The 18,535-nt window shown below is 35.1% G+C and overlaps 1 pseudogene; it reads right to left on the bottom strand.

Annotated features, from left to right (window-relative positions):
* Positions 1-220: 220 nt before the first annotated feature.
* LOC116892145 lies at positions 221-18,097 on the bottom strand (annotated as a pseudogene).
* Between the last annotated feature and the right edge of the window lie 438 nt (positions 18,098-18,535).

Below are 18,535 nucleotides of genomic sequence, written 5' to 3'. Positions count from 1 at the left end.
TTCTCCTTTCTCCTTCATTGCATATGTGTACTTAATCAGAATGCTTTGAAGTATGTGATCACAACAACCAATAGTGATTGAAAGAAAGTAATAATAATAATAATAATAATAATAATAATAATAATAAATAGCAAGTAGCTATTAATCAGAGATCTTTATGTTAGAGAGTTATTTCTGTTTTGTAAATACTGTAAAAACTATTTATGTCCTATAGTTAACATCATCTATTAAATACTAAGATTGCATATGCATTAAGAATGTGCAACCACCTCCTTTTCTTCACTTCTCTCTTGCTCTTCTTCTCATAGACTGGGTTCTCTCAGATAGCAGCATGAGCTTTCTCCTCCATTATGTCTGGAGTCACGTTGTTCTTGATGTACTGAGAGAACTGTTTCTTATACACATATTCATCTTCCTCCATCAGGTAGCGCATGTAGTCTGCCACATTCTGACCCATCATGTGCTTCCGGTGCACTTCTGCATTGAACTCCTTGCTTTCAGAGTCATAATCAGGGAATCGTTTGGTACTATGAGGGATAGACAAGCCTCCATCCACAGCTACCTTCAGGGTGCCAAAAACTTTATGGCCAGTTGTAGTTCGGGCAAGACCCGCATCCAAATAGCAAGTGAAGGCACCAGGCTGACTGTTAATGCTTTCCACATTGTATTCATCTCCATTCACCTCCACATGGTCTTCATAGATCTTGTCCATGCCAAACCTATTCAGAAGCCTGCGGACCAGCAGCAGGCCAGTGCAATAGGCTGCGGCATAATTTGTCAGGCCAACTTTCACACCGTATTTTGGAAGTTCATGTGCATGTGCTGCACAGACGACCAATATCCCCTTCTACATGGGCATATGCAATCTGGCAGATGATGTCTCTGTTCGTTACACGAACTATCATCCTGTATTTCGGTATGTTGTACTTATTTTTGTCCTGGATCACCAATCGTTTCCGTGCATAGTAGTCAGTTTTACCTTCTCGCCGCCTTCTAAATCTCACTTGGTATCTTTTAAAGTAGGTCTTATTCTTGACAACTTTCACGAATTCTATCCTACGGAACTGAGACCCACAACCGCGGCTCCAGGCAAACTTCCTCTGAGCTCAGGAATGGGCTACTGAAAGCTAAAGCGATTTTCTCTGAAGATTTTTTCATAAAGACACTAAACATTGGTCAAAGCAGAAAAAAAGAATGTGCAAAATGGCACACAAAATAACCGGTTATGACAATTAAATTTATATAGCATTTTTTCTTATAGAGTCCGGTTATTTGTCTATATATCGGTGTAGACCTTGGGAATAGTGGAATCATTTAGGTAAGTGTTTTTTAAATACTTAGGCATTGGGGAAAGCAGAGTGCACAATGAAGCTAGATTTAACATAATCAACTAAAGACCTTAAAACCAAAATACAGACACCCCAAACTATTGATTTCATTTCCAAATAAGCAATGAATTATTTTGTGAGTTTCCTACCTTTAGGTTTTGGACCAAATCTTGAATAGTTAAGCCATTCCAGAAGTCTAGATTTCTGGATGTTCAACACATTTTTAATACACTTAAGGATAAATTTCTTTAGAGTTTTCATATGAATATATCCTTTTTTACACATAATTATGTCAATAGGTAGCCATATTTTAGCAAATAGAGACACCTACATGAGAGTTCTGATTTTTGGGTGACTTCTGAGACAGTAACTATGAAGAAACTGTACTTAAGACAAATAGGCAATAGATACTGCACAGCAAGTAGAAGCAAATCCAGGTGGCAATCCATTATCTATATTGAGTATTACACAGTGATGTCTACCACATTACATAACTTGTATTACTAGGCTATCATAGTTTATATTGTGTGAAAGAGCTAAACTTTTTATCACCAAAGAAGTGCATCCAGATGACAGAAACTCCTGTAGCATTGGAAAACAAGATATGGTAAAGTGGAAGATTTCGCCAACAAACTTAAAATTTGAAATATACTAAATTTGGGATTATTATACTAATAGATAATAGATATTGATAATAGAAATAGAACAATTATCAATACGGAAGGATAAGGAAGTTAAGATATCAAACTTTTGGAGAAAATAATTGTCATCAGCTTTAAGTAATGCGAGCATTCTATTATAATCATTGTTTCCCTATTTAGAACTGAAAAAATGAGAATGCAATTGACATATGTAAGGAGAGAACCACTCATTGGTGCTTTCTTCCCAGAGGATAAAAAGAATAGCAACCATATTTTTGTCATAATTTTCATATTTTCTTCTGGATATCTGAGCTTTCAGAGAAGCAGTGACATTATCAAACACCAGATGGAATACTGGTTCAACTACATAGAAGAGAAATGAAAATAATTCAAATGAATTCTTAGTTTTATTCAAATGAATGGCTCTCCAAAGGCTAAGGGATTCCAGGAAGTAAGGTGGGGCAATTTGCATTCAGGTCTTCCTCATTTGCACCAAGTATATGGAATATTGTATCATTTTAGAGTTTGAAAAGCTAGAACACCAGGTCACAGCTGAAGTTTAGAAAACCATAGGTTTATATAGGACAAACTAATGTTTACTATGTGTATTTTTCAGTTTTATTTTACTCTAATAAATTCTTTGTGATAATTACTTTATATGAAAACAAATTAAATTTTGATTCATGGTATGGAGAATTCTCTTTAGGATTTCTTTGGCTTGTTGACAAAAAGGATACCTTGTATGGAACATGTTGACAAGAAAACTGTTCACTTTATGTATAAAAATAACTTTTATATGCCTAATGTAGCTGTCATCTCTGGGGATTGCTGCTGAATTAACTCACCCTTTCTAGTTCTTTCGGAACACTGGCTGACAAGTTCACTAAGCATTCTGGCCCAAAGTCCTCACCAAGCTAACTGACTCAAACAGGCTTTTCTTGGTTTTGCCTGAATTGCTTTGCTTAGCCTCAAACATATTCTGGCAATATGTTCTAAACATCTTACCCTTCTCATACTGTGGCTCATTCTGTCCTTATCTGAAACTTGTATTTGTAAATCTGAGCTGGAAAAACTGTCGCTGTCTCTTTGTCTCTGTCTCTGTCTCTCTGTTGCTCTGTTTCTATCTTTCTTTCTTTCTGTCTGTCTGTCTGTCTGTCTGTCTCTCTCTCTCTCTCTCTCTCTCTCTCTCTCTCTCTCTCTCTCTCTGTGTGTGTGTGTGTGTGTGTGTGTGTGTGTGTGTGTATTATACAAACAAGTCACATGCCCAGCAACCATCGACACTTGTGGAGGCCTACGCCTTGCTGACTCTGTTCCAGGGGTGGGAAACCTTGCTACACAATCCCTTCCAGGCCATTCATGACTTCACACTCGATGAAAAAGAGGGACCACCTTTGAAGTAAATGATGAACAAATGAGCAAGCAGACACAAACAAACTATCTTTCTTTTGCTGGTCTAACAGATTGTATATATCTTTTGATTAATAGAATTATTAAACTATATTCTAAGCCATAGTCACTTTTGGTAGAGGGTGGCAGGAACTTGGGAGGAATAGAGGACAGGGGAGGGAAAAGGAGGGTCAGAATTAGGTATGAGAGGAGACAGGGATGATATAGAGAGGGTCAGGAATTTGAACAGAGATGTGTAGCAATGGCAGATGGGTAACTGAGGGTAGCCACTAGCAAGTCCTACATGCCAGGAAAGCAAGAGGACCCAACAGGGATGAGATTATCTGAAATGCCCAACAAAGTAGGCATTTCTGTAGAGACCATATTCAGAGGTTAGAAAAGGCCCTGGTAGCAAGAAAAGGTCACCCACCCTTATCAAAATTTTAACTCAGAATTATTCCTGTCTGAAGGAAATATTGGGACAAAGAGTAGAGCAGAGACTAAAGCAGAGGCCACACAGAGACTGCCCCATCTGGGGATCCATCCCATCTGCAGCCACCAAACCCAATCACTATTGCTGATGCCACAAAGTATTTGCTGACAGGAGCCTAATATGGGTGTCTCCTGAGAGGCTCTGCCAGACCCTTACTGATATAGATGAGGATGCTTGCAGCCAACCATCAGACTGAGCATGGGGACCCCAGTGGAGGAGTTAGAGAAAGGACTGAAGGAGCTGAAGTGGTTTGCAACCTCATAAGAAAAACAACAATATCAATCAACTAGACACCTCCCACCCCAGAGCTCACCAACCAAAGAGTACACATGGAGGACCCATGGCTCCAGCTACATATTTAGCAGAGGATGGTCTTGTTGGACATCAGTCAGAGGAGAGGCCCTTGGTACTGGGAAGGCTTGCTGCCCCAGTGTAGGGTAATGCAGGTAAGGTGGAAGTGGATGGGTGGGAAGGGAAGCATGCTCATAGAAGAGGGAGCAGGTATGGAAGAGGGGGAACTGGGAAAGGGATAACTTTTGAAATGGAAATACATAAGATATCCGATTAAAAAAAGGAAAAAAAACTTAAAAAATAAAGGAAGAATAAAAATTATTCTAAAATTATTTAAAAATTGTAAAATCTTTAAGAAGAGTGTAAGAAAGACTGAATCTTCCTTATTATTAAGAGATTGTAGTTAAAAATAATACAATTCAATTTGTGTATAAACTAATTATACAAAGCCACGTAAATATATTTTACTATTACAGAAAAATTGAACAAGTTCATTCAAACACACAATGAAAACTATAAAAGAGCATAGTAACTGAAAAGATATGTCATGTATATGAGCTAAAAAATATAATAATATTTGTTGAGCAGTAGAGGAAATATCAATCCTTTCCACAACGCAATCCATATGTTTCAGTAAATTCATTCTAAAATACTGAAATATAGGATCTTAAGAAATCAGTGTAATGCTGGAGAAAGTTAAAACAGGATTTAACAAACTTGATTAATACTCTCTCTCTCCATATATATATATATATATATATATATATATATACACACACACACACATATATATATATATATATATATATATAAGCATTACACTATAAAGACTGTGAATATATTTCAAGGATAGCTATGTAACCAACTGGATAGAAAACAGCAACTGAAGGCTATAAATGTGTTCAAAAAAAGCTTATCATGTTTGAAAAAAACGTAAAAGTATAACATGGATATATTAGACAAGATTGAACATAGAGAACAGCTCAACATATTAAAACTGAAATAGAAAGGAGGAATCATTAATGAATAAAGACTTTCTGTTTGCAAAAGATTTTCTGAAGTAATGAATGGTAAGCACAGAGTATGAGAATATTAAATGTATGATCTCATACACGAGAAACACAATATAAAAATCTGAAATGTTAAAGCCACCACAAAATGAATTATTTAAGCAATTCTAAATTCATAGCCACAATTATGAGTGAGAATTACTTAAAAAGTGTCATCATTATTTACACAAAATTATGATTTTAAATCAAAGTGGCACAGCATTAAATATCCATTAGAATTGTTAAAGTTGTGAGTAATGTCAGTGCCATATGTCAGTGAAAAGCTTCCCTAATGATGAGAGTAAAAACTGAGTCTAACAACTTCAAAAACATATCAGCCGATTGGTGCAAAGTTAAATATACACTTACTATACAATCAGCCAATTTTTCTCTTGTTAATTTACAGAAGTGATTTAAAAATAGAATTCCAAGGAAATGTTTGGTACAAGTAGTACCTTCTCTAAACAGGTAATGGCTTTAAACTGGGCAATAATCTACATTTACCTAACAGCTTGGAATAAAGGAGTAATGTGCGGCAGTGGATAGTGTACTCTGTAAACCAACACTGGAACCACACAATATGATGAATATGAAAGCAATTTGATATAGGTGACTCTAGTATATGAGACTCAAGAGCAATAGCACAATTTAGCAAGTCAAAAAGTGAGTTTGCTCTTAATGGGACTATGGTCAGATGACAGCATTCATGGGTTTGGTTTTAGGAGTGATTCTTACGTCAAATACTCAGTATATTTAATAATGTATAAATTAAATTTATATATTTGTTAATAAAAAATCCATAAACCATAGTTTGAAAATATGTCCTATTGGCTCATTTATACATGCGTTGCTAGTTTGGAAAGTGTTTTGTTTCTGTAGAATGAGAGAACAAAAAGTAATGGAACAGGCACACACACACACAACTGCTTAGGAAATGATGATGAAAATTTTTCTTACTGGGATTAAAACTAATGTGAGATCATGCAACAATATTTTAGAGAATGCAAAGAGGTTTGTCTGCTGGTTGGTCACATTTGAAATTTTCAGAGAATGATGATGGATCAATGTCTCCAACTGTGGTTGTTTTCTCAGCAGGAAAATAAAGTTTTTCTCCTTTGACTGCAATGTATCACAAAGTGACCAAATTTAATGAAGCCTGAAAATGTTTATTACATCTCCGTGTAGCATCTTAAATGGGTTATTTGCTAATCATCATTTTATTTTCTCTCATTATAAATTACCAAGTATTTCATATCTTAACACGAAGATGGCCATTAGCAGTTTAAGAATATATTAGCCTAAGAAAAATTATGGAACCCTTAAGGAAAATCTATGACTGGGGATGGTTGTTGCTGTTTCTCCAAATATTTCAGATAGTAAACTATCACCAGGTTTGCAAAGAACTATCATAAAAATTATGAGATATTATTGGTATTTTGAGCAAAGAATCAAGATAAACTACTTTAACATAGTAAAATTACTCCAGAGTTTTAATAACATATTTACTGGAACTATTTTACAACTTGACTAGATATTGGTTTTATATGCTCAATAAGGAAATATTAAAATATTTTAGATCATAAATTTTAACTAATCAACCTAGGAAAATAAATCATAAATATGAAGGTTTAGAAAATGAGGTTGGATTTTTTATTTGGGGTGAGTTCTGTGTTCAAGAGAAAATAGTTTCTTAAGACACTAGAAAATTTTAAGGCTTCATTTCAACTTTTAGAGTTGATCCCACTAAAATCCTTCAGAACAACGATCAAAGAAAATTCAGGGTCCAAACATATGTCTAATTCCACCAACGAAGGTAGATCTCTGTAGTTTGAGACGATAAATTGCAATACCATGGAATGTGATAAATTAACAGATCATAAAATAACCCAAATGACAATCAGCTTAGGATATGTGCTGTGTGTAAGGCACATTGATTTTCAAAGTTATTATTTTTTTAAACAAGGAATATGATTGGAGTAGTCATTGGCATTTTTGTAAAGTAACTGGCATCAGATTTTCCTTTCATTCAATTAAAGTGTTCCCTCTGGTTGCTAATTCTGTCTCTATGTATAACTAATGCTCATCATGTTTTTAGATACTGATTACCTTGCAAGCCTCCCCTCAATGTCATGTCAAGCAAAATTACAGTGGCAATGTTGTAAATCTAATTAGGCCACAGTGACCTTAACAGTGGGCAGTCCTCATCTATCTCAGCCTAAGCTTGTTAGAATGATGAAAAATGAAAACAAAGAAGATATTTTATTTTTATTTACCACTAGCTCTTTTATATTAATATAACCCATTTGCTTCAAAAGTTTAGAAGTTTTCAAATACTCTATCAGCAATCACATAATAAAAATAAAAGGGCAATTTTTTGAGGCCTGTTTTAAATTACATATCTATTCTGAATTTGAATGTGTATGTTGTACTTAAATGTACTTAATACACAGAGGTGAAATGACATATAAATATTCTTTTAAGGGGCTAATTTAAAATGCAATATAGTGAAATGAAATGGAATCTTTATTTAAATAATTTTTAATTATGCATCTTGACTTCTCATTTTCTAGTGTTTCCATTTATGAGAGGTAAAAATTCAAGGTTTGCTTCAAAGCAAACATTGGCATTGTCATAAGTGAGTAAAAGACACTCTTATCTACCATATCACAGTTATTTCTCAGAGACAAACATGCAGGTGGAGTGAGGCAGTTCTACTGGGAAACCATTAACAATGGTAGTATTTTTGTTTTCTAATGTGTTATTATATAGTAAAATTATTTTTGAATTCACTATTATCTTTGCTTTACTCCCTAAAAGCAGATTCATGTATTCTGGGTGATTTGTTGACTTTCTTAATGAGACAAATTACTAGTTCACATCTACTCTAAGTTAGATGTAATAGCTTATGGTAGATGCCGGTCACCTAATATGACCAAATCCATGCTATTTTTACACTGTACAATGCCATTCTTCTATCATTCTACCTTTTAGTCTTTTCCCTCCTATCATATGATCAACTGAGTAATATTTTTATGTACAGTATGAAAAACTGATATACTTACTGTGTGCTTAGACTTTGAAAAACCTACTTTTAAAAAGGATGTTCAAATGCATGATCCAGCAGAAACAGCCAGTTTGAATTGACAGACTTGGAACCAGTCAGAGAGAGTGACCAGAACCAGTGGGGATGCCAGGAAGAGTTCTCTACAGTACCTCTCTCAATGAAGTAAAAGTCAGCAAAGATAGGAAACCAACAAAGAATTGCACAGCTAGCAATGCAAGTGCCCTACCACTGTCGGTTGAGTCTTATTTATATTCCTGCCAAACATTACAGGTAAACACACAGATCTTGCCTCAGGAAAACATCATGAGGTTCTTCATCACATGACATACCTAGAGACTTCCATTTTCCTCTAACAACATCTCAACATGTAGGCTACCACTTCCAAACCTTACAATTCCAAATGGTTAACACACACTACATACATAACAGTTACTACACAAAGTACTACACAGACTGTGGTAAATGTTTAACCCCAGGAAAAAGCTATTTAGCTTTTCTGGAAGATTAGCATCTTAGGACCCTTGGAATCCAAGAAACAAGTATTTTTTGCATGCAGTTCACCAGATGTTAAAGTTGTTCCTTTTCTATGTTCAGTCTATTTTCGAGTCCCTTGTTAGTTTCTTTTCTCTTCAGCCACTCCTAGTTATCTGAAATTTTTGATAATAGCTCCTTATTCTCTGAAAGTCAGGAAAATCTTAGAAGAGGGAGCTCACATCTTCTTCACTAACTTTTTATTTCGAGGTCTTGCTATAAAGGACAAGAATGGCCAGGAGAATCATCATCAATATTTCCCTTTTTTCTCTCAGTCTTTGGTATCATAAAGACTGTGTTCCAGTATAAGACAGCTCATAGGACAGAGTGAGTATTGTAGACTCTTCAGTTTAAAATTGATTAGAAGTTCGACTCCTTTCTTACTACCTAGAATCTGATATCCCCTTTCCCCTTTTACATAGCCATAAAACTCATGAAATGTTCATTTGTGAGCTTCAGTAAAAGTTCACTACTTTCCGTATTCATCTCTGTCCTCACTTCTCAAATGAGTCACAAACAAAGCAAAATTAGTATAATTTCTATTGTCATCTTGATTGCTTTGTGATGGTTGGTGGGATCTCTTTCAACATTACACATTCTGAGGAGCAACTGGAATAAGCTTTCAGATTTTTGCATGATCACTGATGTTGAACTAGCAGCTGCATCCTTTGGAATATCTATATGCACATCACATCCTGAGAATTTTCTCCCCAATTCTTCTCTGAATATACACCATGCCTCCTGAATTCAGTTACTTATACAAGAATGTATGAGGAGCTTGCTTCAATAGGTTTAAATACATTAGAACTGTAAATCCAACACTGAAATATCAATATTTAAGTTTGACCAGTGTGCTTGCATTCCAAAATTTAAGATGTTACCAAATTCATATTAACATACAACACAGGGTTCAATAAAGCACTATGAAACTGTAAGTAAAGTTTCAGAAGCTTGAGCAATGGGAAATATATCAAGATGATTCATTAGACTCTCTCACACAGAGCAGACCTGAAAAATTTTCTGGAGCAGCCGTATTCATATTTTGCCTGTGATGGATTCCATCTTACTACTATGATCTTCACACATTGTATTCCTGCCATAACAGCATTTCCCTCTATATTTCAAATAACCTGACTTTGCAATGACCTTGGAGTTCTAGCCCATTTTCTTTGGCTCTTTGCTTTGTCTAAAATGTGAGTATGACTGTATTACAACTCACCACATCAAGTTATTAAGTAAATGTGACTATCTGGTTGAGGAATGGTATGATGACCCTATGTGCTTTTCACTATTTCTTTCTTTGCTTTGTCTGTCTAGAAGACTTTGTCATATTAGATACACTTGTACTCTGTTTATTTGTCTTCTTACTGCACTCCTCACCTTCACCCTTTTTTTGCTCTGCTTTCAATCTTGACCAAGACCAGCAAAGATCAACACTAGGGTATTTGTCATATTCACTGATTCTGTCTCAGGACTAAAACTATGTTTACCACATAATTAGATATGTAAGAGTATGAGAATTGAAGTATAGAAATGAAAATAACCAGGATGCTAAATGACAGAAAGAATAAGGATAAGTTGGAAGTAAAAAAACCTGAAGGTGACAGGATGAAAAAGGAACAGAAGGCAAAAGAATGGAAGGCCAAGTGGGGTAGGATAAAGGAATCCTAAGAGTAGAGGTTCTGCAGTTATATTAAGTAGATTGAAAATGTTAGGTCTCTGCTTACTGTAAGTTTTCTTAAACTATATAGAATATGAACATCAATTCCATAATTTTTGATAAGTTTTACATCTGATCTCATCAAATTGTTTCAATATTTAAGTTAACACAATTGACTACTTAAAAGTGAGAGGCTTGACCTCTTAATGAATGGCTTATTACATGCAAATTATGAACTTAAATACACTAAAGAAGGATAGCAAAGTCAGAGAATTTAATAACTGCAGTGGTGGTGAAAGAATGGACACTATTTTAATGGTATAATAATTAGAATGCTTAGAAATAGTAAAAACCCCACTGCTAACTGATCTTTGACAAAAGACCAAGGAAAGAATAACTAGAAAAAAGACCATCTTCTCAAAACTGGTCTGACTTATCAGAGCATTAACAACCGCTGAATAAATTCTCTTCATTTGCACAGAGAATGCCCACTAACACAAAAATGGCCTCAAACTTACTCTTAGATCTCTAAGTATACAAGGAAAAACTGAAGAGCTGGAAGACAGCAGAGCATACTGTTTAGATGGCACACAAACAAAACTGCCTAACGCATGAACTGAGCAAGGACCATACCAATAAATATGACAAAGTGGACAGTGGAAAGACAAGGACTGAACTTTACACAAAGAACTACAGGCAAGTAAGGAAGGATGATAGTAAAAGAGGCGAGTTCTTTCCCTGGAAGAGCATAAAATTGATTATTCAATAAAAATAATCAGTCATGAAACCATGCACACAAGTGTCATCATATGGACTGAGCATGTTACACACACACAGACACACACACACACACACACACACAAACACACACACACTGTGTATGTATAAGATGGCTGTACTTATTTATTACATATTTACATATATATGAATATGTGTGCAGTCACATGTTACACACAATTTATGTGTGTGTACAATGGCTATACTTATGTATTAAATATATATTAATATATATGCAATGATATGTTACACATACATTATGTGTGTGTAAGTGGCTGAACTGATGTACTACATATTTACATAGATATGGATATATATATATATATATATATATATATATATATATATACAATGAACATTGATGAAGAAAGAAGATGCATTTTAAAAAAAGCAAAGAGACATATGGGTAGATTTTAGAGAGAGAAAGGGAAAGACAAAAGTACATAACTATATTATAATCTCAAGAAAAGGAAAATATTTTCAAACCAATCATATAATAAGGTCAAAACATAGAACAAAATTAAAATTCAGTAATACCTCAAAGGACCACCCCTAATGGCCTATCTGTTAACAATCAGATGCTACCTGCTAAAGGTTTTAAAAACATCAAGATAGTACCATAAGCTGCGGTCCAGGTGGCAGAATAGCAAACTCTGAATACTTCACATTGAAAGCATTACAGATAAACAGTTTTCATACTAGGTGATGCCATACATACAAAGAGGAAGATAGAGAGAGATTGAGGGACCAAGAAGGCAGAAGAGAAGAAAGAAAAGAACGAAGGAGCAAGAAACAGATGTGGAGGAAGACTAAAGGACACACACACACACACACACACACACACACACACACACACACACACACACACCAGGATAGAATGCTACAGAAAATGACAGAATTAATTTAATAAACATTCCTTAACTTCGTGAGAGAAATTTTTAAGTCATTTTATTTATTTACATTCCAGTCATTGCTCCACTTCATTCCACCCTCCCAAAGGCACTTATCCCATTCTTCTTTCCTCTAACCTCCTAGTAGTGCTCCCTCCCTACTAGGACTCCCAGTTGTCTGGGCATCAGGTCTCTCCAGGATTAAGCACTTCTTCTCCCACTGTGGCCACACCAGTCAGACCTCTGCTATATATGCACCAGGGGCCTACAGTTGGTGCATGCAGGTTCCTGGCTGGTAACTCAGTCTCTGGGAGCTCTCTGAGGACTGGGTTTCTTTAGTCTGCTGTTCTTCCTGTGGGGTTGCTTTCCCTTTCGGCTTCTTTAATGCTCCTAATTCAACCTTAGGGATCCCCTACATCAGTACAAAGGTTGGTGAAAATATCTGCCTCTATTTCAGTCACCTGCCTGTAGGGCCTCTCAGAGGACAGCCATGCCAAGCTCACCTTTGTAAGCACATCATAGTATCAGTAATAGTAACAGGCCTTGGTGGTTCCCCATGAGATGGATCCCAAGTTGGGCCAGTCATTGGAGACTATCAATCCTTTAGTCTCTTCATCATTTTGTCCCTGCAGTTCTTTTAAACAGGAACAATTCTGCATCAGAAATTTTGACTAGAGGATAGTAATCCTGTCCGTCCACTTGATACCCTGTCTATCTACTAGGGGCAGACTCTTTGAGTTCCCTCTACCCAGTTTTGGGTATTTTTGATAAAGTTACCCCCCAATGAGCCCTGAGAGTCTCTCACCTCCAAGGTCTCTGGTACTCTAGAGGGTCCCCACAGCTCACAACCCCCAAGTTGTTTATTTCCATTCATTTTCTTATCCTTCTAAACTTCTCTCCTGTTTCCAACCCCACTGTATGTGATCCTGTCTCCCTTTCCTCCTCCACTCCCCTCTTCAATGTTGGTCCCTCCCTCCCTCTGCCTCCCTTGATCATTTCCTTCCTCCTTCTAAGTGGGATTGAAGCAGCCTCAATTGGGCCTTTCTGCTTATTATACTACTTACAGGTCTGAAGGTTGTAATCTAGGTGTTCTGTACTTTGTGGCTAATATCCACTTACCAGTGAGTACATACCCTCCTTGTCCTTTCGGATCTGAGCTACATAACTCAGGATGATATTTTATAATTCCATCCATTTGCCTTCATAATTCATGATGTTCTTGCTTTTAATAACTGAATTGTGTTCCACTGTGTAAATGAACATTTTCTGTATCCATTCTTGGTTGGGGAACATCTAAGTTGTTTTTAGCTTCTGTCTATTACAAATAAGGCTGCTATGAACATGGTAGAACATGTGTTTTGTGATATTATAGGACATCTTTTGGATATATACTCATGAGTGGTCTATCTGACTCTTCAGGTAGAAGTATTTCCGATTTTCTGAGGAACCACCAGACAATTTTATAGAGTGGTTTTGCCAGTTTGCAATCTCACCAGCAATGGAGGAGTATTCCTTTCTCCACATCCTCATCAACATCTGCTGTCACTTGAGTGTTTGATCTTAGTCATTCTGATTTGTGTGAGGTGGAATCTCAGGGTAGTTTTGTTCTGCATTTCACTTATTACTAAGGGCTTTGAAATTTTCTTTAAATCTGGCCATTCAAGATGCTTCTGTTGTGAATTTCTTGTTTAGCTCTATACTCCATTTTAATAGAGTTATTTGGTTTTGTGGGGTTAACTTCTTGAAGTCTTTATATATTTTGGATATTAGCCCTCTTTTGGATGTAGGAATAGTGAAGATGTTTTCCCAATCTGTGAGTTGCTGATTTGTCCTACTGAATATGTCTTTTTACTTAGGGAAGATTTTCAGTTTCATCAAGTCCCATTTATCAATTGTTGATCTTTGAGGCTATGGTGTTAATGTTCTATCCATAAAATTTCCCCTGGTGCCAATGAATTTGAGACTCTTTTCCACTTTCTATTTAATTAGATTCAGTGTATCTGGTTTTATGTGGAGGTTCTTGATCTACTTGGACTTGAGCTTTGTACAAGGTGATAGATATTTATCAATGTGTATTCTTCTATATGCAGACCACCAGTTAAACATATACCATTTATTGAAGATGCATTCTTTTTCCCACTGCATGTTCTTGGCTTCTTTGTCAAAGAGCAAATGTCCATAGGTATATGGGTTTATATCTGGGACTTTGATTGTATTCCATTGGTCAGCCTGTCTGTTTCTGTACCAACACCATGCAGTTTTTATCACTAATATTTTGTAGTACATTTGTGGTCAGGGATGGTGATTTCCCTGGAAGTTCTTTTATTGTTGAGAATTGTTTTGATTACCTTGTTTTTTTGTTTGTTTTGCTTTTCAATATGAAATTGAGAATTGCTTCTTCCATGTCTATGAAGAAGTATGTTGAAATTTTGATGGGGATTGCATTGAATCTGTAGATTTTTGGTAAGATGGCCATTTTTATTATGTTAATCCTACCAGTCCATGAGCATGGGAGATCTTTCCATCTTCTGATGACCTCTTTGAATTCTTTTTTCAAGGATTTGAAATTTATATCTTAAAGATCTTTTACTTGCTTAATAAGAGTTACACCTTATTTGTGGCTTTTGTGAAGGGTGTTGTTTCCCTAATTCTTTCTCAACCTGTTTATCATTTATAAAAAGGAGGGCTACTAATTTGTTTGAGATAATTTTATGAGTTTGTATGAGTTAGTCCTGCCACTTTGCTGAAATTGTTCATCAGTTTAAGGAGCTCTCTTGTGGAATTTTGGAGGAAGCTTCTGTATACAATCATATCTTCTGCAAATAGTGATATTTTGACTTCTTCCTTTAGAAATTGTATCCCTTTAACATCCTTTTGTTGTATAATTGCTCTAGCTAGAACTTCAACTACTATCTTGAATAGATAGGCAGAGAGTGGGCAGCCTTGTTTTGTCCTGAATTTTAGTGGGATTGCTTAAAGTTTCTCTTTATTCAAATTGATGTTGGCTGTTAGTGTGCTATATATTGCTTTCATTATGTTTAGGTATGTGTAATGAATTTCTGATTTCTGCATGTCTTTTAACATAAAGAGGAGTTGTTATTTGTTGAAGGTGTTTTCAGCATCTTATGAGATGATAATGTGGTCTTTTTACTTGACTTTCTTTATACAATATATTACATAGATGTATTTTCCTATACTAAACCATCCCTGCATTGCTGGGATGAAGCTTACTTGATCCTCATGAATTTGGATTCAGTTTGCAAGTATTTTATTAAGTAATTTTGCATCTATATTCATAAGTAAGATTAGTCTGAGGCTGTCTTTCTTTGTTCTGTCTTTGTATTGTTTAAGTATAAGAGTAATCATGGGTTTATAGAATGAATTGGGTAGTGTTTCTTCTGTTTCTATTTTGTGGAATAGTTTGAGAAATATTGTATTAGCTCTTCTCTGAAGGTCGGATAGAATTCTCCATTGAATCTATCTGGTTTGGGTCTTCGTTTGGTTGGGAGGTTTTTGATAATTATTTATATTTCCTTGGGGCTTATGGGACTGTTTAGATAATTTACTTGACCTCAATTTAACTTTGGTACATGGTAGCTGACGAGAAAGTTTTCCATCCATCTCATTTAGATTTTCCAATTTTGTGGAACATAGTCTTTTGTTGTAGCTTCTGATATTTTTTTGAATTTCTGCATTTTTGTTGTTATGTCTCTATTTTCATTTCTGATTTTGTTAGTTTGGATACTGTCTCTGTGTTCTGTAGATACTTTGTCTAATGGTTTATCCATCGTGTTGATTTTCTCAAAGAACCAGATCTTGGTTTTGTGGATTCTTTTTTATCTTTCCCTTTGTTTCTAACTGGTTGATTTCAGCCATGAGTTTGACTATTTCCTATTATCTACTCCTCTTGTGTTTGCTTCTTTCTGTTCTAGAGCTTTCAGGTGTGCTGTTATGTTGTGTGTATGAGGTAGGTCTACTTTATAAAGGCACCTAGTGCTATGAACTTTCCTCTTTATTGTGCTTTCCCATACTTTGGATGTGATATGTTTTCATATCATTGAATTATATAAAGTCTTTAATTTCTTTCTTTATTTCTTCACTGACTAATTTATCATTGAGCAGAAATTTGTTCAGTTTCCATGAGTATGTGGGCTTTCTGTTGTTTCTGTTATTATTGAAGTCCAGTCTTATTCCATGGTGATATGATAGAATGCATGGGATTATTATAATCTTCTTGTATCCACTGAGGCTTGTTTTATGTCTGATTATATGGCCAGTGTTGGAGAAAGTTCCATGATGTACTGAGATCTATTCTATTGTTTTAGGGTCAAATGTTCTGTTGATATCTGTTAAATTCAATTTCTGTTAGTTTTACTGTGTCTCTGTTTCATTTCTGCTTAAATGACCTGTCCATTGGTGAGAGTGAGGTGTTGAATTGTACTATTTTTGTGTAAGGTTCATTATGTGTTTTCAGCATTCTTTTACGAATATGGGTGCCCTTGCATTTGGGATACAGATGTTCAAAATGGAGACTTCTCTTGGTGTATTTTTCCTTTGATGTATATGAAGTGTTCTTCCCCATCTCATTACATAACTTTTTTTGAAAGTCTATTCTATTGGATATTAGAATGATAACTTCATCTTGTTTCTTGCGCACATTTGCTTGGTAGTGTTTTTCCAGTTTTTTCCTATGAGGTAGTTTCTATCTTTGTCACTGACAGGAGTTTCTAATGTAACATAATACAGGTTCCTACTTACACACCCAGTCTATTAGTCTGTGTCTCTTTATTGGGGAAGTGTGTCCATTGATGTTGAGAGATATTAAAGACAGATGATTGTTAGTTACTGTTATTTTTATTGCTGGAGGTGGTATTATGTGTGCATGATTCTCTTCTATTTTTTTTTTGTGAAACACCTAGTTTAATATATTTTCTAGGATGTAGTTACCCTCCTTGTGTTGGAGATTTTGTTCCAGTATCCTCTGTAAGGCTGGATTAGTAGAAAGATATTCTTTACATTTGGTTTTGTCATGGAATATCTTGGTTTCTCCATTTATGATGACTGAGAGTTTTGCTGTATATAGTATCCTGGTTGACATTTTTGTTCTTTTAGGATGTGGATAACATCTGTTCAGGATCTTCTGGTGTTTAGAGTCTCTGTTAAGAAGAATGATGTAATTCTGATAGGCCTGCCTTGATATGTTACTTGTTATTTTTATTTCCCTTACTGCCTTTTATATTCCTTCTTTGTTCTGTTTATTTAGTATTTTGATTATTATGTAATGAGAGGATTCCCTTTTCTGGTCCAATCTGTTTGGTGTTCTTTAGGATTCTTATACATTTATAGCCATCTATTTCTTTGGTTAGGAACGATTTCTTCTATGATTTTGTTGAAAATAATTTCTGGCCCTTTGAGCTGGGATTCTTCATCCTCTTCTATTTCTATTATTCGTAGGTTTGATCTTTTGATTTTGTCCCGAATTTTCTAGATATTTTGGGTTATGAGCTTTTTTTATTTTATTTGACTGGTATCTTAATATATTCCATGGTATCTAAAAGGTCTGAGATTATTTCTTCTATCTCTTATATTCTGTTGGTGATGATTGCTTCTGTAGTTCCTGGTCTCTTTCCTAAGTTGTCCATATCCAGGGTTACCTGCCTTTGTGTTTTCTTTATTGTTTCTATTTCTGTTTCTAGTTCTTATATCATTTGCTACAATTCCTTTACCTGCTTGATTGTATTTTCTTTATATTTCTTTGAGCGATTTATGTGTTTCTTCTTTAAGAACTTCTACCTGTTTGAGGGTGGTGGTGAGGGAGATGAGTTGAGTCTTGCATCAGCTGGGCCCAGTGTTTGTCTTAGCTGGCATGGCTATTTGGACAAGATTCTCACCTGTGTCTTTGGTTTCTGCGGCTCTCCTCGGAAACAAGTAGGCTGTAGTACTTGTGTTGGTATCGGGCTACTGAACTTGAAAGCTTTCTTTAGCATTACTATATGTTTTATGAAAAATATAGTGATCAGTAGAAAGAACAAATATAAAGAAAATAGTATTTCATTGTAGTTTTTCTTCACACTGTATTTTGTTTTGACAGTATACCATATAATAAAGTTAGCTTCAAACCTTGAAAAACAACATTGGATATTCACTATGAATATAACTAAATTTTTAATATTTAGCTATTACTTAGAACACAAATAAATATTTTAGAATAGAACTTTGTTTTCTGGAAATTACAGATTTTACCTAATCATTCAGAGATTCATTTCTGAAATTATTTATTATTTAATTTTACTTTATTATATTTATTATTATATTTATCTTTGATATTTCTGCAAATAATATATCTCATTATTTCTTTATGAAACTAAAATGACAAAGATTTTGAAAATATATTTATTGCATTCTGGGCACCAAGAACTTTTTGA

The sequence above is a fragment of the Rattus rattus genome, chromosome 1 (genome assembly GCF_011064425.1).
Source record: "Rattus rattus isolate New Zealand chromosome 1, Rrattus_CSIRO_v1, whole genome shotgun sequence".
Taxonomy (NCBI): Eukaryota; Metazoa; Chordata; class Mammalia; order Rodentia; family Muridae; genus Rattus; species Rattus rattus.
The sequence above is the reverse complement of the archived record's forward strand: the minus strand, read 5'-3'. Positions and strand labels throughout refer to the sequence as shown.